Source organism: Mauremys mutica, unplaced genomic scaffold, assembly GCF_020497125.1.
Source record: "Mauremys mutica isolate MM-2020 ecotype Southern unplaced genomic scaffold, ASM2049712v1 Super-Scaffold_100320, whole genome shotgun sequence".
Lineage (NCBI taxonomy): Eukaryota > Metazoa > Chordata > Testudines > Geoemydidae > Mauremys > Mauremys mutica.
In genome coordinates this window covers 414,971-440,144 of record NW_025423313.1, presented here as the reverse complement: position 1 = coordinate 440,144, position 25,174 = coordinate 414,971, and the positions used below count along the sequence as shown (strand labels likewise).

The 25,174-nt window shown below is 53.6% G+C and overlaps 4 non-coding genes across 4 annotated transcripts; 1 reads left to right on the top strand and 3 right to left on the bottom strand.

Annotated features, from left to right (window-relative positions):
- Window positions 1–6,456: 6,456 nt before the first annotated feature.
- TRNAR-UCU lies at window positions 6,457–6,529 on the bottom strand. Its single transcript has one exon. It is a non-coding gene; the product is annotated as a tRNA-Arg (tRNA).
- A 3,677-nt stretch (window positions 6,530–10,206) lies between these two features.
- On the bottom strand, window positions 10,207–10,288 carry TRNAL-CAA. Its single transcript has one exon. It is a non-coding gene; the product is annotated as a tRNA-Leu (tRNA).
- A 3,116-nt stretch (window positions 10,289–13,404) lies between these two features.
- TRNAN-GUU lies at window positions 13,405–13,478 on the top strand. The gene has a single exon. It is a non-coding gene; the product is annotated as a tRNA-Asn (tRNA).
- Window positions 13,479–17,879: 4,401 nt separating this feature from the next.
- Window positions 17,880–17,961, bottom strand: TRNAS-AGA. The gene has a single exon. It is a non-coding gene; the product is annotated as a tRNA-Ser (tRNA).
- Window positions 17,962–25,174: the final 7,213 nt, after the last annotated feature.

Genomic DNA, 25,174 nt, shown 5'->3' with positions numbered 1-25,174 from the left:
GCCATTGCTGCCCAAACCTGTGCTGGGGGGTGAGCTTCTGTCTTCCCTGTCCCATCCGCGCTAGAGCAGACCACTAGATTGAGAGAGACAGTCAACAACTATTAAGGCTCAGATTATATAAAGGGGGTCACGGAATCTGTGACTTTCAGAGACCTCAGTGACATTTTCCACCTCAGCCCTGGGGCAGCAACACTGGTGGGGGCCCCACAGCTATCAGCCACCAGTGGCGGAAGGGGCTCCCACAGGCCCATGCCACCACGGATGGACCCCACAGCTCCCAGCTACTGTGAGCAGCGGGATACCCCCAGAGCTCCCAGCTGTTGTGGGTGGATCCCAGAGCTCCCAGGTACCACATGTGACAGGGGGACCTTGGAGCTCCCAGTGGGGTGACTGGGTTATAAAGTCCGGTCAGCCATGCTGCGGGGCTCAGGCAGGCTGGTCCCTACGTGTCCTAGGGCACCGTGCTGCACCCTGGAAGTGGCCAGTACGTCCCCCCTGCTGCGCCGCTGACCAGGAGCCGCCCGAGGTAAGTCTGCACCCCAACCCCCTGCCCCAGCCCTGAACCCCCCCAAACCCAGAGCCCCCTCTTGCACCCCAGAGCCCTCACCCCCCTGCCCCAGCCCAGAGCTTCCTCCCACACCTGGAACCCATCATCCCTGCCCCCACCCCAGAGCCATCACCCCATCCTTGACCCCAACCCCCTGCCTCAACCCACAGCCCCCTCCTGCACTCTGAATCCCTCGGCCCCACCCTGCAGCCTGGAGGCCCCTCCTCCACCCCAAACCCCTCATCTCCCCACAGCTCCCACAGGCAGACCCTGGAGCTCCCAGCAGCCATGGGTGGCCGGGGAGCCCCCACAGCCCCACACCACTGTGTCTGGACCCTGCAGCTCCTACGAGTGGACCCCAGAGCTCCCAGCCGCTGTGGATGGACCCAGGATTTCCCAACAGACATTGATGGCGTGAGGACCCTGCAGCCCCATGTCATTGCTAATAGACCCTGCAGCGCCGAAGCTCCTGGAGCTCCCAGCCGCCACAGGCAGGAGAGGGAGCCCCCAGGGCTCAGACACTGCAGGCAGAGCCTGGCGTTCCCAGTCACCGGAGGGGGTGAGAAGGCCGCAGCCCCCGGCCAGTGCAGGTGGCCCCGTAGCTCCCAGCCGCCGCGGGCGGGCGGACGCCAGAGCCCCCAGCTGCCATTGGGACCCCGCGGCCCCCGGCCGCCCCGGACAGGACCCGTCACCCCGCGACCGGCAGGAAACAGCCGCGCGCGGAAGCCCCTCGTGCCCTGTGACCCCCCTCCCCGGTGCTGCGGCTTCTCGCCAGGCAGGAGGCGGCGCCGCTGCCGCGGTCTCGGTTCCTCCGCCCGGCAGCGGGACCCGGCCCCGCGCGGCCTCGTGCCTCTTCTCGTGTGGGGCTGCTCCAGGGTGACCAGATGTCCCATGTTTAAAGGGACAGTCCAGTCTGGGAGGACTTTTTCTTATATAGGAGCCTATTATCCCCCACGCACTGTCCCATTTTCCACAGTTTCTTCAAGGTCTTCTTAGGGGGGAGGGGTAGCTCAGTGGTTTGAGCATTGGCCTGCTAAACCCAGGGTTGTGAGTGCAGTCCTTGAGGGGGCCACTTAGGGATCTGGGGCAAAAATTGGTCCTGCTAGCGAAGGCAGGGGTCTGGACTCGATGACCTTTTCAAGATCCCTTCCAGTTCAAGGAGACTGGTATATCTCCAATTATTATTTATTATATAGGTCACCCTATGGGGCTCCTCTGCGGAGACAGACTTGCACACTTGGGATGTTAGTGCAAAAAACTCCTCCTGGGCTGAGTAAAGGGCAGAGACCTGCCCTCAGCCTGCCCTGAGTGGGGGGGTCACCCAAACCAACCCTCACTCACCAGGCAGGTGTCACCCTTCTGCCTGGGGAAAAGGCAACACGCCCCCACTCCCCAGCTCTGCGTGGGCAGAGAGCCAATGAGAACTTCTATTAAAAGGGAAAGAGAATCAAGCCTGAGTTTGGGAAAACGCCACAACCACATTCAAATCTACGCTCATCAGCAACCCCCCACCCCAGAGTACGCTGGGCAGTGCTGTGCCTCAGTTTCTCACCTTGCGGTGTGAAAGGCCAATCCAATGTTCCTTTAACAGACCCCTCTGCTCTCCTCCCCCAACCCCCACTCCCCTTGGGCAGCAAAGCCCCAGGGGTGGGGGAGGAAGGGGAAGGCATCAAGAGAAACCTCAGCTTCTGCTGCCGACACTCCTTCAACTGGCTCTCAGTTTGCCCTGTTCACTCTGCATCGCTGCCGATCCACGGCATTGTCCGTCACCCTGCTGCTGAGAGCTCCTGTGTCGCCACTTCCCCTGCTGCCCCCTGCCTGTCTCCTGCAGCCTCTGCGCGGCCACCTAGTGGGGGAACCTCGCTACAAGTGCAGCCTGGGCAGCCTCTGTCATTGCAACACCATGGGCAGGGCGTGAACTGCCAGCTGGGGGAGACTAACGCCCTGCCCCGCCCCTTCCACCTGAGGCCACGCCCCTTCTGTGAACACCCCTGTGCCCAGCGTACACCAGCCCTTAGATCCCTCTGGGTATTTCAATGCAGGCACTGACCTGTGAGAGGAAAACATCAGCTCACAAACACAGAGACTGAGGGCAGGTCTACACTACGGGGGAAAATCGATATAAGATACGCAACTTCAGCTACATGAATAACGTAGCTGAAGTCGAAGTATCTTATATCGAATTACCTACCGTCCTCACGGCACGGGATCGATGTCCGAGGCTCTCCATGTCGACTCCGCTACCGCCATTCGGGTTGGTGGAGTTACGGAGTCGACAGGAGCACGTTCGGGGATCGATATATCGCGTCTAGATGAGACGTGATATATCGATCCACGAGAAATCGATTGCTACCCGCCGATACGGCGGGTAGTGAAGACAGACCCTGAATTCCCCACATTTACTCTCGCTGCACTTTCCAGAAAATCACGAAATTCATTTAATTCTTCCTAGGACAGAGAAAAAAATAAGTAACACTAAGTTTTTGGCTAGGTTAAATAAAATTAAGTGTTTAATTAACATAGTAAAAATATGTCCTGATTCCACTAAATAACACCATAACATGAAATAAGAAGAGACAAATCTCGTCAGTGACGACTAATTTCGCAAATGATCTTCCCATTATTAATTTCCACGCCTCCCCCGTTGGAGGTCTGGGCACCTCCAGTGTCACTGCTCTGCATTCACCTTCCCCTAGAATTGTTCTCAGACATTCCCAAATTTGGAAAATTGTGCAGTTCAGAATGTGAACAGTGACCCTGGCTCCTTCCTGCACCTGTCCTACATTGCTCCACAGCAGCTTCTCCCCCGGCAGAGTCACCCCAGCACTGCAGTGCAGCCGCCCAGGGTTTTGCAAAAATTAATAATAGAGTTTGGAGGAAAGTAAACATTTGTGAGTTGTGGAAGTAGTAAAAGGCAACAGTTGTGGTGTTACAAGAAGGCAGGTTTTGGTTTAATAATAAAACACAGTTATATAAATGTAACTGTATGCGCAGCTCTGCGCATTCACGTTGGATGGAAGCTTAGTAATTAAATTCTACAAGAGGGTCAGGTAAAGTGGCTGCTACCACCACTGTGTTTTGTCCCGAGAAGCCTTTACAGCCATTCTGAGGGGAAATGGGCCCTTTGCCCACAGAAATGGTCTATCGGGGACGGCTGCAGGCAGCAGGCGGAGAGATAATCTCATCAAAATGATTTGACTCCTGGGTAATGTAAGCAAAATCACTAAAGGAATGTCCGGGGTTTCTATTGGCACTTAACGTGCCTGCCCCTGGCTGGCTCTGGTTGTACAAGATGGATGTGTAATCAGGGTACAGTTGTGTAAAAAAAATTATTGCAGTGCAAGGGATGTTAGACAAAACAAACTGTTGTGTGTAAGGTTTTAAAAACCTAAAGTGAGACTTATGGTTTGTAATATAATGTTATGAAGGTTAAACTATGGAAGGAAGGTGCATTTTCCCAGGACGTGTGCAGTGTATATTGGAGAAGGGGTAAAAGAAATGCAAACAAAACATGGTACTTAATTCAAACCCTATTAGGGCTCCAAAGGGAGCCACAATAGGCTGTGGTTTCTTTTTCAGATCTGTGGGTTTTGAAGCAGAAGATGAAAGTGGAAAGTAATCAGAACTCGGGAGGAAGTTGATTGTGTCCCTTTTAAGACAGTCTCTGAGCTGCTGATGGCTTTGGATCCAAAAGCAAGCCCAAAAGCTGGGGTGAATGCAAATGACCTAGCTGATGGGGGAAGGCGAGAACTGCCCATCAGTGGCAGAACAAAGGAGCTGCAAATAATAAATACATCTGGTCAGCAACCAAGCTACTGGAAGACTCAGATTGTGGCCCTCCAGGAAAGGTAGGTGAAAAAACAAGTCAAGCCTGAAAATAAGGGGGACAGGTTAACCCTAAGGAGTGTGTGTGTGTATGTACAGTGCTAAAGCTAAATCTAAAGCTGTCTCTCAGCTATTACCTGAGGATAAACTTAAAGCTTGGTGCAGCCGAGAAACTATTGCAAACTGGGTCTGTTGTGCAAGAGGGGAAACTGAGGCACACCACCTCATGAATTTCATAAATGACCAGCGAGTGGGTAATTCACTATCTGACTATAGAACAAAATAAGGACAGCCTGGAGGGAATTCTTCTGTTTTTCCTGCAATCAGCAAGGAAATTTGTAAAAGGAAGTGGTATTATTATTATTAAGCACTAATCTGTCCCCACCGGGGGTGTGTGTGGAAATTGTTTCTTTTGTTTTTCAGACACTCTACAAGGAATCTGGTGCCAGCAAAAGACGAACCCATAATACCATGAATCTATGTTTTGTGTTGTTTGACTGTGGTGTTTGTCTTGTTGTTAGCATTGTTGTGTTCCAATGAACAGAAAACCTCATGACGTGGGTGGGGATGGCTTCAAAAGGCTGACCTGGGGGAAGATGTGTATGGAAATTCAAAATGCTCGACTAGGAGGCCAGCACCTGTGTAATAGCCACCGTGGTATCTGGAAGTGAATCGGCAGCTAAGGTGGGCCCCACAAGCCTATGGGAATAATGAGAAGGGGATTTGCTCGCTGTGAATCAATGGAGGGGTGTGTAAAATGGTGTAAATCCAGAGAAGATGTTTGAATGTGCCCCTCCCTGATAGCCGTGGAGGAGCACACCCAATGGCCCATGGCAAGGGGTGGACAATTGGGTGTACTGTGTATGAGGTGTTAAGCTGGAAATGTACATATTACTGGGGACACAATTACACCAGCCCCTAACCAAACTCCACACTACACGCTGCTCTCTGGGCTTTGGTGCACAGATAGACCTGTGAATCTTACTGCTGTGAATAATCGAACCAGCCCATACAGCCCGATTCCACACCATGTGGTTAAGTTGGTTTGGACAATAACCCATTTCTCTGTGGACATTCAATGGACTTATGATATGGACAAAAGCACGAAAACCTGCAGCGGCAGCGTATTGCAACTGCCAGCAACTGGACATGTTAAGGGCTTGACCCCGTCAAAGGAGGAGAGGAGGTGTTTTGGTGGTGGCTGGGATGTTGGACCATGCTGCAGTGCTCAGGTCTCTCGGTGTTGCTGTGGATTGTTACAGCGGCTGGTGTATTGCTAAGTATACTTGTGATACGTTGCCTATGAAAATAACCTAGAAGTAATGGAGTAAGCCCCTCCCCCCTGTACTAGACAACCTGGACCCAACCTTCCTGGGCCCACTATAGTGGGAAGTCTGGAACACTAATTGGAACAGGTGTGGCACGCCCGTACGAGAGAAGGTGCAGGGCACTGTACTATGCACGGGGCAGTGGGACAAATGGAATATCAGCACCTTCCACCTTGATGCCTGGCCCTATCAGGAAATGTGTCACCATATGTCTTATGCTTTGCTAAGGGGGAGAATGGGAACAGGGACACAGGCAAGGCTCTGTGGCGTCAGGGCTGGGATGGGGACACTGAGTAAGGAAACTGGAATCATTGCTTGCTGGAAGTTCAGTCCAATCAACATCTCATTGTTTGCACCTTGGGACTTTGGGTATTGCTGCTCTGTGTGTACGCAAGAAGGACCCAGTAATGGGAGGGTGAAGGGATAAACCCTCTAACACTAACTAACATCTAACTCCCATTTGAACCTCTTCTTCTCACACAGCTGCTTTGTCTCCAGACAGATCCCTTCTCTTTCAGAAAAGCCTTTCTCTTTCTGTCTGTTTCACTCACTGAGGTGTGGGAGTAAACACTCCCCTTCCTAGTCTCAGACAAACACTAGTATTAACTGTTTGCTACTGATGGGTTTAGAAAGCATTTGTCAAGATGCCATTTCTGGGGGATTTTTCCCAAGATGCAGTATTTTGTGTTCAAACATCTCCCAGCTTCCTTGGTGAAAATAAGGCCAAGGTTTCCTTGCAATGTAGAGACAGTTTTTCACCCCAGATGGGACTCGAACCCACAATCTCTGACTTAGAAAGCCATTGCCTTGTCCATTAGGCCACTGGGGCCCTAATGAAAGAATGGAAATTCCATCTCCTAAATGCATATTTCTCATATTAACTTGGAAGCCAAATACCCTCTTTCTGCACCTTACAGAAATGTCTGCATCCCCTGGCAGCGAGGCTACTGGGCAGGTCGCTGACAGAGCTGAGCCCCACCTTTCTGCCAGCCATCTTTAGAGAGGAAGGCTCTTTCCCCTGACAGCCACACAGCGCTGCCTAGCATCCCGAGAGCCTCCCTCGTGTTCTCCCACAGCAGCCGCCTGCCGGTGTGGGTGGGAAAAGGGGATCAGGAAGCACTGCAGCCTCATTCCGGGACAGGAGGCCCTCACCACGCCCAGGCCTGTCTCTTGCCTTCAGCCCAGGCAGCCAGAGGTGCCGGGGAGCTCCCTGGCAGGCCCCCGCCTCAGCCAGGAAATAAGGAAAAGGCGATGAATGAAGAAGTCAGAAAATAACAAGGAAATGAAGAGGTTTGTCGAATGGGTTTCTGCCCGATTTACCATCTTCTCAGCTACCGCTCAAAGTTAAAGCCCTAAAGTCGACCTATCAGCATAAGTACAGATGGTTGGATGGGAATTAAATGGAGCTGCTGTCACAAGTGTTAGGTGCCTGCAAGCAGCATGCAGAGCGTTTAAAAACGCCGCAATTAGAGGCTCAGATGAAATGTTTGCCCTAAATCAGAAACGACAATAGGAGGACCAGCAGAACGCCACTCTAGGTAAACGGCCGAGTACTGGAGGCTGTTAGAGGCAAAAAGTCATTCCTCAAAATTTGGAAATCAGATCCTAGTGAGGATAATAGGAAGGTGCACAAACTCTGGCCTGTTAAGTGTCAAAGTGTAACAAGTCAGGCCAAGAAAGAATCTGAGAAGCAACATGCTAAAGACACAAAAGCTAAGCATAAATCCGGCCAATGCGAGTCCTGGCCTGTCCCCGCAGAAAGGTGAACCCCCTCTGTGGCTGGAGTGAGCTCCTCTAAGCCGACCTCACTACAGACCTGTGCCAGGTAGTGCTCATTGTAAAAATGTTTCCTCTGAAGGTTGGGAAAACGGGACCAGTGGTCCTCAGGCCGGCTGACACAATTAAAATCCCCCCCCAACAACAAACATCATGCAGTCCAGAGGAAGGGAGCCTTTGATCTTCCCTCTCATGCCTTAACTGGGGACCATACACACTAATATAGCAGTAACCAGTGCCACAGAGCACAAAGCCCACCAGTAATGCCCTCCCTGGTCAGAGCTCCAGCCCCTTCTGTACTCGCACCGCGAATGTGAAGGACAAGACTCCAGCCCCATCATTCTTCCCTGGCCAGGAGGCCCTTCCTCCAATCACCCTCTGCCCATTGATCTACCCTAAAGTCATGAATGTGCATTTCCTGAACACCCACCATGTCCAAGTCCAGCTGCTCCACGGCACTGAACATCAAGCGCCTCCTCCTGGGCCCCCAAATCCCTGTCACCTTCCACACGGCCACTTTCACAGACGCCCCTTCCCTGATACTGCCCTTGCTCAGCCGCACAGAGGAGTTTTCACCCCCAATCCCTGCCTGTCACTGCCCAGCAGCCCTCTGGCACCATTCCTGAGGGTCACCCTGCCTTGCTTTCTCCCTGCCATGGTGGGAAAGACAGCTCCCATCTCTCCTTGGTAAAGGTCAGGTGGGCCAACTAGGGGCAGAAGCCCATTCTATGTTTTCCTACTGCAGAGCCCAAGCTCAGGGACTCACCTTCAGTGCCACCCAGAGGGGAGACAAGTGGGGCAATTTGCCCCAGGCCCTGCAGTGGCCCCATGAGTATACAGTATTGCAACTTTTTTTTAATGGAAGGGTCCCCCAAAATTCTTTTGCCCGAGGCCAGCACTGCTCACCTTGGGTGCAGGCACCACTGTGCTGCCAGAGAACAAGCTCCCCCACGGTGAGCCAGACACTGCTCTCTCCTGGCTCTCACTCTAGCAGCTGGACGCCAAGGAGCCATTTCCCCACAGGAAGTGCATTGAGTGCCCCTGTGGTGCTGGGGGGCTGGTGCTGCTGCTGCCTGTGGGGCTGGCAGGGGGCCGATGTCTGCACAGACTCTCAGCTGCCAGGCCGGAGGGGGCACTTGGGACCTTACCAGACTGGCTCAGTGAAGACGGGGGGCTGACAGAGCAATACAGACGCTCTCCAGAGCAGGGAGCAGCAGCCGCCCATGCAGCCAGGCAATGAGCATTTCCCACAGCCTGGAGCCGAGGGGGAGGCGGCAGCTGCTGTTCCAGCTCCTCGGGGACAGGCCCTGTCAGCCAACAGCCACTTCTTACTCCCCACAGCGAAGGGCGTCGGGTTCCTCCGGTGGGGGTGTGGAGCAGCCGTTCGTTTTCCTGTCCGCACTCCTCTGCTGTGTGAAAATCGGGGAGGGGAGGCAGAAGCCCCACGTCCCTCCCGACATGACGCCCAGTGGGGGAAGCCAGGACAACAAGGGGGGGTGGCAGGTGGTGGCCAGACTCTCACCGCCAGGGTCTAGTCTAGCTCAGGGTCCAGCTCAACTTCCTCCCCGCACCACTGGCCCCCAGTCCCCTTCCACCACCAGGTCAACGCGGGCACTAGGGCAGGAACAGGGTGAGGCAGCAAGTCAAGCTGAGCAAGGCAGGCAAAAGCGAGTCTTGTCTTCATGGGCCGCTCACAATGACGTCCTTTTTGTGTGCAACTGCTGCAAAAATATCTCGGGCAGAGAAGCAACAGCCCAAAATACTGCTACACAGCTGCCAAAGTAGCTCAGTTCGGCCTGTTGCGCTGGGGCAGCTTGTTCTCTGGAAGAGCAGCAGCACCTTTATCTGAGGCAAGTACCTGATTCTGAGCTTCCCCAGCAGGACAACAGAGAGCAGGGGCTTCTCCCCCTAGTTGGCCCACCTGACCTATAAGGATGAGAGATGGGAGCTGTCTTTCCCACATGACTTATTTGTTGACCCAAAATGGCGGGAACACAGTGAGGCAGGACGGCCCTCGGAGATGGTGCCAGAGGGGGCAGGGACGTGGGAGGAAAGCGTCTCTGCAAAGCTGAGTGACGACAGTGCTGGGGAAGGGGCATCTGGCACCTGGAATGTGGCAGGGATTCAGAGGCCCAAGAGGAGACACTTGATGTTAAGGTGTGAAAGGAAAGATCCATGGTGGGAACTGGCTCCCTTCCTCTGGACCACACGGTGTTTGGTGTTGGGGGGGATTTTAATTGTGTCAGCCGGCCTGAGAACCGCTGGTCCCGTTTTCTCGACCGTCAGAGGAAACGTTTTTACAATGAGCACTACCTGGCGCAGGTATATAGCCAGGTCGGCTTAGAGGACGTGTTTCTCCGTAGCAGAATCAGTGGAGGGCCGGCGATACCCTCCTAGTCCTCTGACCCGAGTTCACAGCAGCCACACCAGCTGCAGAGGGGATACACCTTTCTGCAGGGACAGGCCAGGAGTCGCACTGACCGGATTTACGTGAAGGAGAGCACATCAACATGGCTAATCTGTGGGGCATGGGGCACTAGGTGAGTGGCAGAGGCTTCAGGTGCTGAGAGTTTGCCTGACCCCTCAGGGACACAGTGTGAGGGGGTGTCCCAGGGATCTCTATGAAAGGAGCAGAACAGGATTTCCTTGGGGTGGGGAGAGAATTGAGAGTGTCTCAGGGGGTTGTACAGAGGTATTGCCCGGGTGAGAGACTGGCTAAAACACAGGCCTCGCTGTGAGCAGGATTTGAACCTGCGCAGGGGAACCCTATTGGATTTTGACTCCAACGCCTTAACCGCTTGGGCATCACAGCTCCGAGCCCAGTAATGCCTCAATGCCAGAGAAAGTGGTAAATAATCCCAATGCCCAGGCGTGAACTACAGGATTCCCACCGCAAACCTGGCTCCCAATGCACAGGGGGGATTGGTGGTTCATTCTCTTTGCTTAGCCATGTGCAGTCGCACAGCAGGATGCAGCTGGTGGGACAGGGATACTGAATGCTCAAGGGTCAGACCCAGGAAGGTTGAAGCTGCATAAGCTTCTTGCCCTGCAGACAGCCTGCTCAGAGACAGGAAACTCCCGCAGAATCCGGACTGGCTGTGTATAGCGCACTTCCACCGCATTGCCCAGCGCCCCAGCGACAAGCCAGAGCTGTGGTCTGGGAGTGAGAGGCACAGGCAGAGCGCTGACTGGGAGCTCAGGGCTGGGACAGCAGGGGCTGTGGGCTGGGAGTCAGGGGCACCGGCAGAGCATTTAATTGAACCAATTAAAATCCCAATTTTGATCATTCCTGGGACTGGACCCAGCTACGACTCTAGGGCATCACTGAAGTGTCCTTGAAATCAGGTTTCAGCTTTGTCCAGCCCCGTCCTTTTCTGAGCTGGGCTGCAGCCCCTGATGCAGCAGCCGGCCCGCCGAGGAGAGCTGGGCCCAGCAGAGGCCCCAGAGGGGACTGGGCGGCACTTGGTCAAGGGCTCTTGGTGGCGCTGAAGAGCCGGGGCTGGCCAGGGGAGTGAGCTGGGCAGGCAGGCAGGGGGAGGGGCCCCACTGGAGGTCCGGAGCCGTGTGAGCAAGTGTGGGAGCAGAGCATTGTGGGAGAGAAAGCAGGAATAATCCAGTGTATTTTCCTGTTGGATTGACCCGCGTTTGGTGAATTTAACATTCGGTGTTTTGGAATCTTTGCCACAATCTAGTTGAAGCAGGGTCAATATGAAGTCTACCCTGCCATCTGTTGGTGATCTGTTGTCAAGGCCTTTTGAGGCTGATGTCATTTGCATGGTTACACCCACACCGGATTGCATGATGGGAGTGCTTGTCCAAACAGTCATTTCAGTTGCTGCGGGATCCCCAGTCTCTTTGTTATTGGGGCAGGAGTAATCCAGTGTATTTTCCTGTTGATTTTGAATCAAGGACAGAGTAACTGTACCTGGCATTTGAGGCCTGAGAGCATCACCCTGGCCTGAAAAGAACTCACCATTAAGGGTTATGGGTTCCTAAGAGCAGACTTAGAGACTGTCATATAATGTAATATATGCCATCATATGCCAGCAGTGCCCCTCTGCTATGTACATCGGCCAAACTGGACAGTCTCTAAGGAAAAGGATAAATGGACACAAATCAGATATTAGGAATGGCAATATACAAAAACCTGTAGGAGAACACTTCAATCTCCCTGGCCACACAATAGTAGATCTTAAGGTGGCCATCCTGCAGCAAAAAAACTTCAGGACCAGACTTCAAAGAGAAACTGCTGAGCTCCAGTTCATCTGCAAATTTGACACCATCAGCTCAGGATTAAACAAAGACTGTGAATGGCTTGCCAATTACAGAACCAGTTTCTCCTCCCTTGGTTTTCACACCTCAACTGCTAGAACAGGGCCCCATCCTCCCTGATTGATCTAACCTCGTTATCTCTAGCTTGCTTCTTGCTTGCATATATAAACCTGCCCCTGGAAATTTCCACCACTTGCATCTGAAGAAGTGGGTATTCACCCACGAAAGCTCATGCTGCAAAACGTCTGTTAGTCTATAAGGTGCCACAGGATTCTTTGTTGCTTTTGTTGGTCTCTTGTAGGTGCTGCTGATGGCCTTTCTGCTGTTCCTGGTGTGGAAAGACAGAGGCGGTTTTGAATCTCTTAAAATTGTTGTTAGTGCTGCAGTTGCTCAGTCTAAGGCTTTGGCTACACTTACATTTCAAAGCGCTGCTGCGGCAGCGCTTTGAAGCGCTAAGTGTAGTCAAAGCGCCAGTGCTGGGAGAAAGCTCTCCCAGCGATGTCTGTACTCCACCTTACTGTGGGGAATAACGGACAGCGCTGGGAGCTGCGCTCCCAGTGCTGGGGCTTTGACCACACTGGCACTTTGCAGTGCTGGAGAGGGTGTGTTTTCACACCCTGCTGCAGCGCTGCAAATTTGTAAGTGTAGCCAAGTACTAAGCTTATGCCGTTAGATCTCTTTCATGGGGGGACCCCCTTAATGAGTGCGTACTGCGGACCTGTGGGGTGGGCCGTCGCTACGCGCGGCTCATGAGATGCCTAATGGTCTCGGACGCTATCCGGTGGTCCAGAGACATCTACACAGAGCACGTCACCGGCCACCGTCAATACCAAGAGTGAGCCGGCGTGACTCCACGCATCCACAAGGAGGAAGAGACCTGTAAACTTCCCCTGTTTGTTTCCACAGTGACTCTGTGCACTTGAAGGGGGGACAAGTCCCGTGGACCCCCCCGTTGGACTCTATCCCCTAAGCCCTGAACCCACCAAACTGCACTCTACCATGTGAGGGTCATCCTAACCCCATTACTCAGCCCGCTTGTTCATGCCCATGACTATCTGTAACCTGTTTGTATGAGTGATGTACCCTCAGTGTTTACTGACTGTATCTTGAATTCACCCACCGTATACCCTGCATTGGGGACATGACAGACTGTGTATATGTATATGCTGCCTAACACCAAAATGCTAACATCCATCCACAACCTGTATGTTAGCCCCAATGACATAATAACTGACGCTTTAAACACTTTGTATCGTTTATTCTAAATATTCTCTAATAAAATTTAAATTGGTCCTGAGAGGTGAAAGGTGTGTTGGTATGGAGTGAGGTAGCAAACGTTAGTTGCAGCGGTGGTGCATGTGCTGCAATAGTCATGTGCCCCCCATGGTCCCAGAGTCCAGAATTTGCATAAATCCACCCACTGACCTGTGACTATCAATCTCACCCTGCTAACTCTTCCAGCAAAAGGGGCCAAAAAAAGCATATGCAAGCGCTGTACCACAGCCCCAGTGCTCTTTTTGGTTCCTTCCCACAGAACTTTCACTCCATACCAGTCTAGTTCCTTGCTGTTGCTTGTCTGACCACTGCGTGCATGTGCTATACCGTAACCTGAGCTGATTCCCGGCTTTTGTGCTCAATCCAGCCTTCCCTGTCTGTGTCTCTGTGGCGCAATGGGTCAGCGCGTTCGGCTGTTAACCGAAAGGATGGTGGTTCGAGCCCACCCAGGGACGTAGTAGGGACAAGCCTGTGCTGCTTCCCCTGAGGCCTGCGGGGAGCCTCAAAGGTCCCATTTTGCTGCCCCTTGGCCTCAGTGCTTTCAGCTGGTGGCCCGAAGAGCGGGCTGGATGCCATTCAGAAACCCATCTCCCAGCAGCCGTGCCGGAGGCTCAGACTTAATCCTCAAGGCCGAGCACAAAAACTTTCAGCCGGGAACATTTCGCTCCCTTCCCGCCTCCGCCCAAGCAGCATGGGAGAAGCAGACGAGACACGCCGGCTCAAAGACGCCTCCCTCCCACTTCCCTGCACGCTGTGCAAAGCTCTTGGCCCGCCTCATGCCTCGTCAGGAAAGCGTGGCCATGCTGCCCAAGCCTGAGTCACGTCCGCAGCCTGGCCCGCCCCGGCTGACGGCGCGCAGAGCCACGCGAGTCAATGGCAAGTCGAGTCGGGAGCCTCGGCTCTTTTCCCTGACAGCCACACACACAGCGCTGCCTAGCGCCCTGAGAGGCTCCTTCGTGTTCTCCCGCAGCAGCCGCCTGCCGGTGTGGGTGGGAAAAGGGGATCAGGAAGCACTGCGGCCTCATTCCGGGACAGGAGGCCCTCGCCACGCCCAGGCCTGCCGCTTGCCTTCAGCCCAGGCAGCTCCCTGGCAGGCCGCTTCGCCTCAGCCACCTCTTGCCTCATGGCCTAGGCTCTCGGTGCTGTGCTAGTCACCGCCTCGCTGGAAGGCCCAGAGGGAAAAGGATCAAGCACACGCCTAGCGGAGAATGGTTTTGATCCATCGACCTCTGGGTTATGGGCCCAGCACGCTCCCGCTGCGCCACTCTGCTGGCTCTTCACCCCTCTCTGCCCCCACCCCCATGCCACTATCTGGATTAGAGCCTGGCAGGCAGATGCGCAGGCTGCTAGGCAGCTGCCCTGGTCACAGGATTGTACAGCTTCTACAGGGTAAAAGGGATCTATTTGGGGTTTGGACCCCATTGGGAGCTGGGTAGCTGAGTGCCGGAGACGGGCGCACTTCTTAAACTGTTTTCAGTTAAGCCTTCAGCTTGTGGGGGACGAGGTTCAGCCTTGGAGCCGTGTCTGCAGCAGGCAAGCGCCTCTGGCTCAATCGGCCCCCCACCCCGCAGTATTAGCAGACTGAAATCCGGAGCAAACGCACACGCCTTGCAAAGGAACAGGAGCTGGGATCTCAAACAAATGTCAACATTTTACTAAGATGACGTTCAAAGAAAAAAAAAGTGTACGGTACAGCGTTTAGGCGTAGAAGTTTCTGGTGATCCGGGAACAACGTACAGCTTACTCAGGAGGTGCGAAGTTCGGTTTAAGATCGGGTGACATAAGGAATACATAATCTGCAATGGCCCCGACTGGGGGGCAAAAGGTTAACATACAGACACTGAGTTAGGAGGGTATGTTGTCCATGTGAGGGCTACGTTCAGGAGCGGAGTATAAGGAGCGGATACGACGATGAGGATGAATTGACGGGCGTTTGGTGAGTTTTAACGGTCAGTGTTTTTGAATCTTTGCCACAATCTAGTTGAAGCAGGGTCAGTATGAACTCTCCCCTGCCATCTGTTGGTGATGTGTTGTCAAGGCCTTTTGGGATGATGTCATTTGCATGGTCACACCCACCCCGGATTGCATGATGGGAGAGCTTGTCCAAACGGTCATTTCAGCTGCTGTGGGATCCCCAGTCTCTTTGTTATTGGGGCAGGAGTAATCCAGTGTATTTTCCCATTTATTTTGGATCAAGGACAGAGTAACTGTACCTGGCATTTGAGGCCTGAAAGCTTCACCCTGGCCTGGAAAGTCCTCACCATTAAGGGGTATGGGTTCCAAAGGCCAAAACCTGGGGGCAAGTAGAAATTGGTGTTGGTTGGTCAGTTGGTTGCCTGCCTGACTGCCTAGTGCTGCTGATGGCCTTTCTGCTGTCCCTGGTGTGTAAAGACAGAGGAATTCTCAAATCTCTTAGAATTGTTGTTAGTGCTGCAGTTGCTTGCCCTAAGCTTATGCCGTTGGATCTCTTTCAAGGTCTCTTTTGGTCCTGAGAGGTAACAGGCTGCTCTGTGTGTGGGGTTATGGAGGTGGTGCATGTGCCACAAAAGTCGTGACACCCCCCCCATTTTCCCCAACCCAGCTCGTATCTTACAGTGCAAACTGCAAAATTTCCTTGCTGTCTGAGTGGAAAAGAGCATTTTACCCAACTATGAAGTTGTTTACAACTTCCACATTGTAGCAGAAATAAGAGCCCACCATCCCAAATATGTTTAAAATTTATACCTAAGTGTCAGTGATTTTAGATCTGTTATATAAAACTAAATTTATAGTAGAAACATAAATAGCTATTTTTAAACTAAAGAGAGAAAAAAAATATAATCTGCATTTAAAGGCTTCAAAAGATACCTGTAATGCTAACTATATTCACTTTCAATCTCTCTTAATTCACTATGCTTTGGAACCCATGTCCCTTGCCTAACGAGATTTATGTAGGTTTGGGTGAGTCCCGAAATCATGACCTGCTAAGTACTGTTCTACTGTCCTTGATTCATATCACCAGGATAACTACACTTTATTACTCCTGCCCTAATAACATTAACCAAGTGTCATCACCCCCTCATTTGGCCCTGTGGCATGTAGAATTCCAGCCCAGGGGACCCTGAGGAGGAGTCAATAAAGGCCCCCTTCAATTATTACCTCCTCTCCAGAGCTCAGGTCAGAAGCTACAATCCTTTCTCTGCCACCAGCCCCTGTGCCAGGATCCCTCAAGCAGAGCCTGGAGTCCTGCCCAGGGCGTCTGTACTATTGACAAACACTAAGTGACAGGGACAAATCCCGCCTGGTGCGGGGAGGCAGGTTTGCTCTTCAGATTCTGTCGTTGGTACATTTCCAGGTCTGGGAATGTCCCACAACAGCATTTAATGGGAAGCTGCCTGCAGAACAGTTACACTGCACAGAGCTCCTGCGGAGGAGAGGTGGGAATTAGTAACATTTTGAGGATCGTTTGGGAAATGAGCCTTTGCTGACAAGGTTTGTCTCTGTTCATATTTCACCTTCAGGTGTTATGTTGAGGGATCTTTAGTATATTTTTGTGAGGTTAATAACTATCTCCTCAACTTTATTTACTCAACTTAAAAATTGGTGTCACTTGATTTTTGTATCTCCCTGTGACAATACAACTGACACGTGTGGGTTTCTACAGGGGGTCATGATGTTAAAGTTGGGGAATTCAGTCTCTGTACTTGTGTGGGGGGAGTGTTGCTTTTTCACAGCTGCCTCACTGCCAGGCACACCAGGCTGTTAGCTGCACCCACTGTCCTTGCCAGGGGCCCCTGCTGAACCCTGGGCGGCTGCACTGCCGTGCTGGGGTGACTCTGCAGGTGGCGAAGCTGCTGTGGAGCAATGTAGAGCAGGTGCAGGAAGGAGACGGGGGTCACTATTCACATTCTGAACTGCACAATTTTCCAAATTTGGGACTAGATTCATAGATTCATAGACTTAAGGTCAGAAGGGACCATTATGATCATCTAATCTGACCGCCTGCACAATGCAGGCCACAGAATCTCACCCACCCACTCCTGTAACAAACCCCTAACCTATGTCTGAGTTATTGAAGTCCTCAAATCGTGGCTTAGAGACCTCAAGGTGCAGGGAATCCTCCAGCAAGTGACCCCGTGCCCCAGGCTGCAGAGGAAGGCGAATGTCCGAGAACAATTCTAGGGGAAGGTGAACGCAGAGCAATGACACTGGAGATGCCCAGACCTCCAGTGGGGGCAGCGTGGAAATTAATAATGGGAAGATCATTTGTGAAATTAGTCGTCACTGACAAGATTTGTCTGTTCCTATTACACGCCTTGGTGTTAGTTAGAGGAATCAGTACAGATTTTTACTATATTGATTAAACACTTAATTTTATTTACCCAAGCCAAAAACTTTAGTGTCACTTATTTTTTTCTCTGTCCTAGAAAGAATGAATTGAATTTTGTGACTTTCTGGAAAGTGCAGTGAGATTAAATGTGGGGAATTCAGTCTCTGTGTTTGCGAGCTGATGTTTTCCTCTCACAGGTCAGTGCCTGCATTGAAATACCAAGAGGGATCTAAGGGCTGGTGTACGCTGGGAACTCAACTGGCAGAGCGGCGTCTCTCAGGGTGTGAAACTCCCACCCCAAACCCATAGAGTTAAGGTGACCTAAGCCCGGGTTAGATAGTGCTAAAGAAAAGGAAGAATTGTTCTGTCAATGCAGCTATTACAGGGATGGGAAAACCCCTCCAGTCACTGTCTACTCCAGAGTGCTATAGCAGTGCCACTGCAGCATTTTAAGTGTAGACAGAGTGAAATTAGATTTATCTCCAGTTTGCACTCTGGATGCTCAGGCACTAAGTCTACAGTAATAATAACAACAACACAGTACTTGCATAGTTGGCAGGATTTGAACCTGCGCAGGGAAACCCCAATGGATTTCTAGCCCATCGCCTTCACCACTCGGCCACAACTACTGGATGTACAGCTGTATCATTACATGATGATTCTGTTCTCACTGAATTGTCACTTCAAATTGTTTGCTCAGACCAGCTTCCCCAGCACACTCACTGCTGCACATCAGTGTAAGTGTGTCCTTAGGTGAACAGCAAGAATTCCTGCCCATTTCCCTTCCGGCTGGAGCAAGATGAGAGTGTGTTTGTGTTAATGACATTGCTGTAGCTTGTTGTTCATTCCCCACTCTGACAATTCAGACAGTCCCTTTCCCATTCAAATCTCCAGCACATCGTTCCAATAGCAGGGGGCAGGATTTCTCTGGGGCACTGAAATTTTTTCAGGGGGCTGGTGCATGAACTCAGCATTGCATTCCACTCTTGATGTTTCATGGACTAACAACAGCAGCAGAAAGAAAGAGCCGAGCCAACATCTCCCTGGCAGGGATGCAGGTGCCACGTCCCCTCTGTCTGACCATCGCCATTGCAGGAGAGAAGGGTTCACTGGAATCGAACGCCCTGGCTCAGACCAGAGACACAGGGAGGTTTTGCTGTTCACGGATCTGTGCAAATGAAATTGTGTCTCTGTGGGAAATTGAGGCAGGAAATGAAACACCCAATGCCCTAAGGAATGTGGGTGAAGGACTCGGGCTGAGCAATGATTTAAAAGGGGTTTGTTTCAATTTATTGGCCTGATTAAAACTATGGCTAAAAGCCCCCTGTAACAGGGGCTGCGGGACAGGACAGGCAGTTCTGTGCAGAGTGTTCAGAGCTGCCCCGTATCTGCCCTTTGTCTGCACCGCCCCTGCTCCCAGAATGCACCAGGCCCTGGACTGAACTCTTCCCCTGCTGGCCGAGCTGGTTTCGTTTGCTGTGATCCTGTTGGCTTGGCAGGGGGGGAAGTGACAGTCCCACCCCAGAGCCAACTCCCCCCTGTCACCCAGCCCCCTGACCCCCAGCAGTGCAGGTCAGCCAGGAGCTGGGCCCTGCCAGGCACTCAGGGGCGTCTCCCCTGCAGCTGGGGGCTCTCCCCAGCGTGGTCTGTGGGAGCTCGCACACTAACGGGGCAGCGGTAGCAGCCGCGTGGTGGGTTGGGCTGGTGACCCGGGTCCATCTCCTGGGGTCGGCTGGGTTCATGCTCAGGCGACTGGCCCCAGCCACCGGCCGAGCCCCACGGCCACGCTGCTGCTGTTACCGCACTAGCCCTTCACGCCCCCATTCCCTCACTGAAGACAGGAGAAGGTTTGCAGCGAGGAGGTGGGAACGGTTAGACCCCAATATCCCAGAGCTGATTCTCCTCACAAAGGGGTGTGTGCATGTGGTGGGTGCCGTGTGCAACGCCCTGTGCCCATGAGGAGGGGACCGGGGCTCTGCCGGCAGGAAGATTTATCCTGCAGAAGCCCTGCCTCCCTCCCCCAGAGGTTCCCCTGGAGCAGAGAAGCTTTGAATCCTCACTGGAGACTAGCACTGGAGACGAGCAGCATAAGCTGCCTGGCAGAGGTTCTGGATCAGGGCCTCACGGGCACATTGGGTTCCTTCCCTCAGGGCTGCCCTGCCCAGTGCCAGGGTTTCTCTCACTCCTCCAGCACAGAGGGGGCTGCAGGCTCTTTGCCAAGCTGGGTCCCAGCTCAAGGCAGATTTAACACTAGCAGGGGGCCCAGGCATGTGCTGGTGCCGCTCAGGGAGGGAATCTGGGCCAAAGACTGATTAGAAATTGGGTAACGCTAAAGTGGGACTAGAAAGACCCTTGCTGGGACGTGGCGGGTAGGTAGCCCCCATTGTGTACCGTGCCCTCACCGAGAAGTCTCTGGGAGAGTGGATTCTTCCTGATGGGCCACCAACACCTCTCGTTGGTCCTGATGTCGGCTGCTCCTTTGCTGATACTGACAAGCTAGTTGTGGGCCTTTCCCACTCACCCCATAGCTCCGGGATGCACAGACAGCAATACTGGTGTGGAAGAAACGAACTCCACTCTCAGGTTTCAAGATCCTTAAGATCACTGACTTACCAACACAATTATCATGGGGGTATAGCTCAGTGGTAGAGTGTTTGATTGCAGATCAAGTGGTCCTTGGTTCAAATGCCCCCTTATAAGCCTGGCTCTTTCCAAAAATAATTGTGTATCTGTTTCCATTATGTTCAGGAGCTCCACTGACTAGGGATGCCTGAAATGAATGGAAACACTCAACATTTTCCTGTGCAAATACATAAAAACCTAGCAAACATGTCCCTCCAATGAAATCAGTTCCAATCCTCTAAGTGTCTAGTTTATGTTTTCATCAATGAAACACAGGCACATGAAGACACATTTGCTGGTCCTTGGCCTCCATGGGCTACAATGTGCAGAAGAACAAGAACCACATCCACTTGGGAGGCATGGACTAGTCTGTATTACATTTGGTAAGTAAGTTGCCATTGGGACTGAAAACTCTACTGGAGGTGGACGGGAACCTGTTGCAAAAATAAAATAACCAAGATTTACCAAACTCCCTGTTACACATTCAATCCTCTCTTTTTTCTATTCTTTTAAACTGGGAGCAAGTTACCAGTGACCCAGGGCTGGGGCGGAAGGAGGGTGCAGGTGGGGGGAGGAGCCCAGGGCTGGGGCAGCAGGGGGTGTGTGGGTGGGGGAGCACTGGTAGGGGGAAGGGGAGAGTCAAGAGCTGGGGCAGCACAGGGTGTGTGGGGGGGAGAGCCCAGGGCTGGGGCAGCAGGGGCGTGAGGGTCAGGGGATAGAGCCCAGGGCTGGGGCAGCAGGGGGGTGCAAGTGGTGGGAGGCCCAGAGCTGGGGAGGCAGGGGGTGCAGGTGTGGGGAGGGGAGAACCCAGGGCTCGGGCAGCAGTGGGATGGGAGGGCAGACAAAAAAAATTTTTGCTTGGGGAGGCAAAAAACCTAAAGCCAGCCCTGCCTCCACATACCGTAAGGTAGGTAGGAGCGGATCATTATTATCCCTACCTGAAAGAGGGAGAAGCTAAGGCTGAGAAAGGAGAATTGACTTGTCTTAGGTCACATGGCCAGTCAGTGGCAGAGTTGGGAATAGGACCCAAGACCCCTGATTTTCAAACTAACCATCAGATCTTGAATTTCAGACATTGAATGACCTGAGTAAAGTGCTCTCAGATGAGCTCCAGAACAACAACAGGGCACAGTAATTATTCAGCAAGTATTTGAGGAGAACTGCAATGTTAGAGAGAATCATGAACTGCTCAGAGACCATTAATGCAGAGAAGCAGCAAAATTCATCAAACATATGACTGGTTCTGACTTATTTACTTGGTCTTAAAAGAGAACAACAAGGACCTGAGTCTCCTCCCTGTCAATAACCCCCTGCTCAGCCAATCAGGGTAGAGACTGAGGACGGGAGGCTGAGGGTTCTCACCAGGGAGCCGAAAGGATGGCCCAGATCACTGGTGGAGATCACTGCCCGAGCACTATTTCAGCCCCACATTTTTGGGTGGACCTCCCACAGTGGGAGCTGCCGAACACTCCCCTACAACACAGACACACACCCCGCTCTTGGTGTTGGGAGGGAAACAGGTGAAAGGACAAAGGAAGCAAGAGAAGAGAAAGGAGGAAGGGATGGATGGAGGAAAAGGTGAAACACAAAGGACAAACCCTAATGTCTCCAGTAATTCTAGGGGACAAAATCCCAGGTGCGGAATAAAATTCTGCCTCCTTAAGCTCGTGTTTTCCATGCTTAGAATTCATCACCAGATGGATCAGACTGAACAGATTTCAAACCTTGAGGAGGCTCTTACCTTCTAAACAGTGTTGTGGAAAATTAACCACACCGATGAATTTGGGTCAGACAGCCCGAGGCTCCTTTATTTAGATACAAGTATGCATGCATACAGGGAGGGTTCAGCATGGCCCCATGCAAGGGGATAACTGGCCCTCCTTTTGAAATATTTTATCAAGCTTATAAAGGCTAAAACCGCAAAACGTAGCTTCACACGTAGCACGTGTATCACACAGGGACGGCTGGTCTCTAGTAAAATCAGGAAAAGGGAAGGAGAAAACTCGAAAGAGGTTCCTCCCGGCGCTCATATATGTGAACCCGAATACTCTCTCAGTCCTCAAAGAGAGACCTGGAGAAGGAGACTTGCTGAAGCAAAGCCACAGGGGTCTCTGAGGTTTCCCTGGCCCCTCGCCCCTGTCCTGCCTGGCTGATGTCAGCATCTGTCTGTGAGGTCACCACCTCCACACCACCTTTGACCAATAGTCTGAGGTCCTGCAAAAGGCCTTTGTGATGTCACTGCCACACCCCTCCCTTGCTGTGCTAATGTCCTGCCCCTGCCCAGGCACTTTGGAGGTTTGAGCTCCTCCCTGTGGATCACCCCACTCAAGGAGCGTTCGTTCTAGGCAGCAAGCCGGCTAGACAGGAAAACATCAGATGCTGCTCCCAATGCTACACTCCGTTTTTCAGAAATTAGTCAACTTTATGGCCAGAAGAGACCATTAGAGCATCTAATCTGACCCCCTGCATATCACAGGCCTCCTGTATGACACAATAGCGGGTGAGAGAGGGGGGTTGGAGGAGGTGAGCGGGTGGGCAGTGGTGGGGGGACAGGTGAGCTGGCGGCAGGGTAGAGGGCCTGAGGAGACGAGCGGGCAGGCAGTGGCTGGGGGGCAGATGACCCAGCGGCTGGCCCCAGCTCACCTCCGCTCCGCCTTCCCCCTGAATGCCCCGACCCACTTTCCCCCCTCCCCCCTGCTTCCCGCAAATCAGCTGTTCGTGCAGGAAGCCTTGGCGGGAAGAGAAGCGGTTTGGCAGCTTCATGCTCAGCTCCAGCAAGGTGGAGACAGAGACAAGGTGAGCTGGGGCAGGGGGGCCGCCCGCACCGCAGCAGGTAACCCGGGGGGGCGCACAGGGGGACCGCTCCCCACACCAGCTCACCCACCTCCCCTCCGCCTCCCTGGGCCTGAACCCCCATTTGCTTTTCATGGCGCATCAGAGGTTGGGCTCGAGCCCATTTGTCTGCACTGTAATTGTATAGTCTTGCAGCCCCAGCCCCATAAGCCTGAGTCAGCTGACCCGGGCTTTGAGACAGGTGCCCTGGGTGTGTTAATCACAGTGTAGACATAATGTTAGGCTACATCTCCAGTGCAATGAAACACTCACAGCTGGCCCATGTCGGATTAATTGGGGTCATGTGGCTTGGGCTGTAAAGTTGCAGTGTCCATGTCTGGGCTCAGGCTCAGTCCCCTGCTCTAGGAGCCCAGAAGGGTGGGAGGGAGTTTAGCAAGCAAAAAAGGTAAAACCGCAGTGAAGTATTACCCTGGACTCAATGGCATTTCTCCATTGGTCTGTCTGCTCTGGGGCAGGGACAATAACACGTCCTGCTGCTTTCGTTATTTCAAAGGGCGGTTTAGGATTTTTATTCTCACACACGGTGCACAAAGCAGGACTCAACCCTCGGCATAAACTAAATGATCCACCCACAGATTCTGGCAGCCACAATGAGGCATTTGGTGTGAGAGTTCAGACCTGCCCTGTCCCAGAGGAAGGGGGTCATCTGTGAGGGGACCGGACCACTGACCTTCCAGCTCCTAACTGCCAAACGTTCAGTAACTCTGTTATCAGTGCCTGTGAGTGTAATTTAAACCATAAAAACAGCCACCCTGGGCTAGACCAAAGGCCCATCTAGCTCTGAATCTTGTCCTACGACAGCAGCCAATAGCAGGTGCCCCAAAAGCCACTCCACAAAGCACCACTGGGAACTGAACCCAGGTTCTCCTGCTTACAAGCTTAACCAGCTAAGCCATGGTGCCTGCTGTTGCTGAAAGCGTCACATCTGCCCACACCTGACTCTCTACCCACCCCGCTGGGGCCTGACAAGCTTTGCTTGTGTTTGGATTCTGTAAAGCAGAGGAGCAGGTGAAGTTTTGCTCCCAAGGTAGGTGTGTGATTCTTTGGACACGTCTACACTACAAAATTAGGTCAGTGTAACTACATTACTAGGGGTGTAAAAAATTTACACTCCCCCAAGCAATGCAGTTCTATCAACCCAGCCCCGGTGCAGATAGCGCTGTGTCAACAGGAGCACTTCTCCCATCTACATAGCTCGGGGAGGGGGTTGGTTAGTGAAGACTCAGAGAACAGGTGGCCCATGATGCTTGCATGTGGGGAGGCTGGGCATGAGCGCTGGAAGCTCCCTAAGAGCTAGTCCGCCTCTTGCTCCTTCCTCTCCTCCCCTGCGACCTCCTTGCCTGCTGCTCGTGCCTCTACACCCTCTGCCCCAAGGTCTGCCCACCACCCACACCTCTCTGCCCCCTCCCCTGCCCAGCCCAGCCCACCACCCACACCTCTCTGCCCCTCCCCTGAGACCCGCCCTGCCCACCGCCCACACCTCTCTGCCCCTCCCCTGAGACCCGCCCTGCCCACCACCCACACCTCTCTGCCCCTCCCCTGAGACCTGCCCTGCCCATTGCCCCCACCTCTCTGCCCCTCCCCTGAGACCCGCCCTGCCCACCGCCCACACCTCTCTGCCCCTCCCCTGAGACCCGCCCTGCCCACCGCCCCCACCTCTCTGCCCCTCCCCTGAGAGCCGCCATGCCCGCCACCCCCACCTCTCTGCCCCTCCCCTGAGACCTGCCCTGCCCACCACCCACACCTCTCTGCCCCTCCCCTGAGACCCGCCCTGCCCACCACCCACACCTCTCTGCCCCTCCCCTGAGACCCGCCCTGCCCACCACCCACACCTCTCTGCCCCTCCCCTGAGACCCGCCCCGCCCACCACCCACACCTCTCTGCCCCTCCCCTGAGACCCGCCCCGCCCACCGCCCCCACCTCTGCCCCTCCCCTGAGACCCGCCCGCCCACCGCCCCCACCTCTCAGCCCCTCCCCTGAGACCCGCCCCGCCCACCGCCCCCACATCTCTGCCCCTCCCCTGAGACCGGCCCCGCCCACCGCCCCCACCTCTCTGCCCCTCCCCTGAGACCCGCCCCGCCCACCACCCACACCTCTCTGCCCCTCCCCTGAGACCCGCCCCGCCCATCACCCACACCTCTCTGCCCCTCCCCTGAGACCCGCCCCGCCCACCACCCACACCTCTCTGCCCCTCCCCTGAGACCCGCCCCGCCCACCACCCACACCTCTCTGCCCCTACCGCCCCACCTCTCTGCCCCCCCTGAGACCCGCCCCGCCCACCACCCACACCTCTCTGCCCCTCCCCTGAGACCCGCCCGCCCACCACCCACACCTCTCTGCCCCTCCCCTGAGACCCGCCCCGCCCAC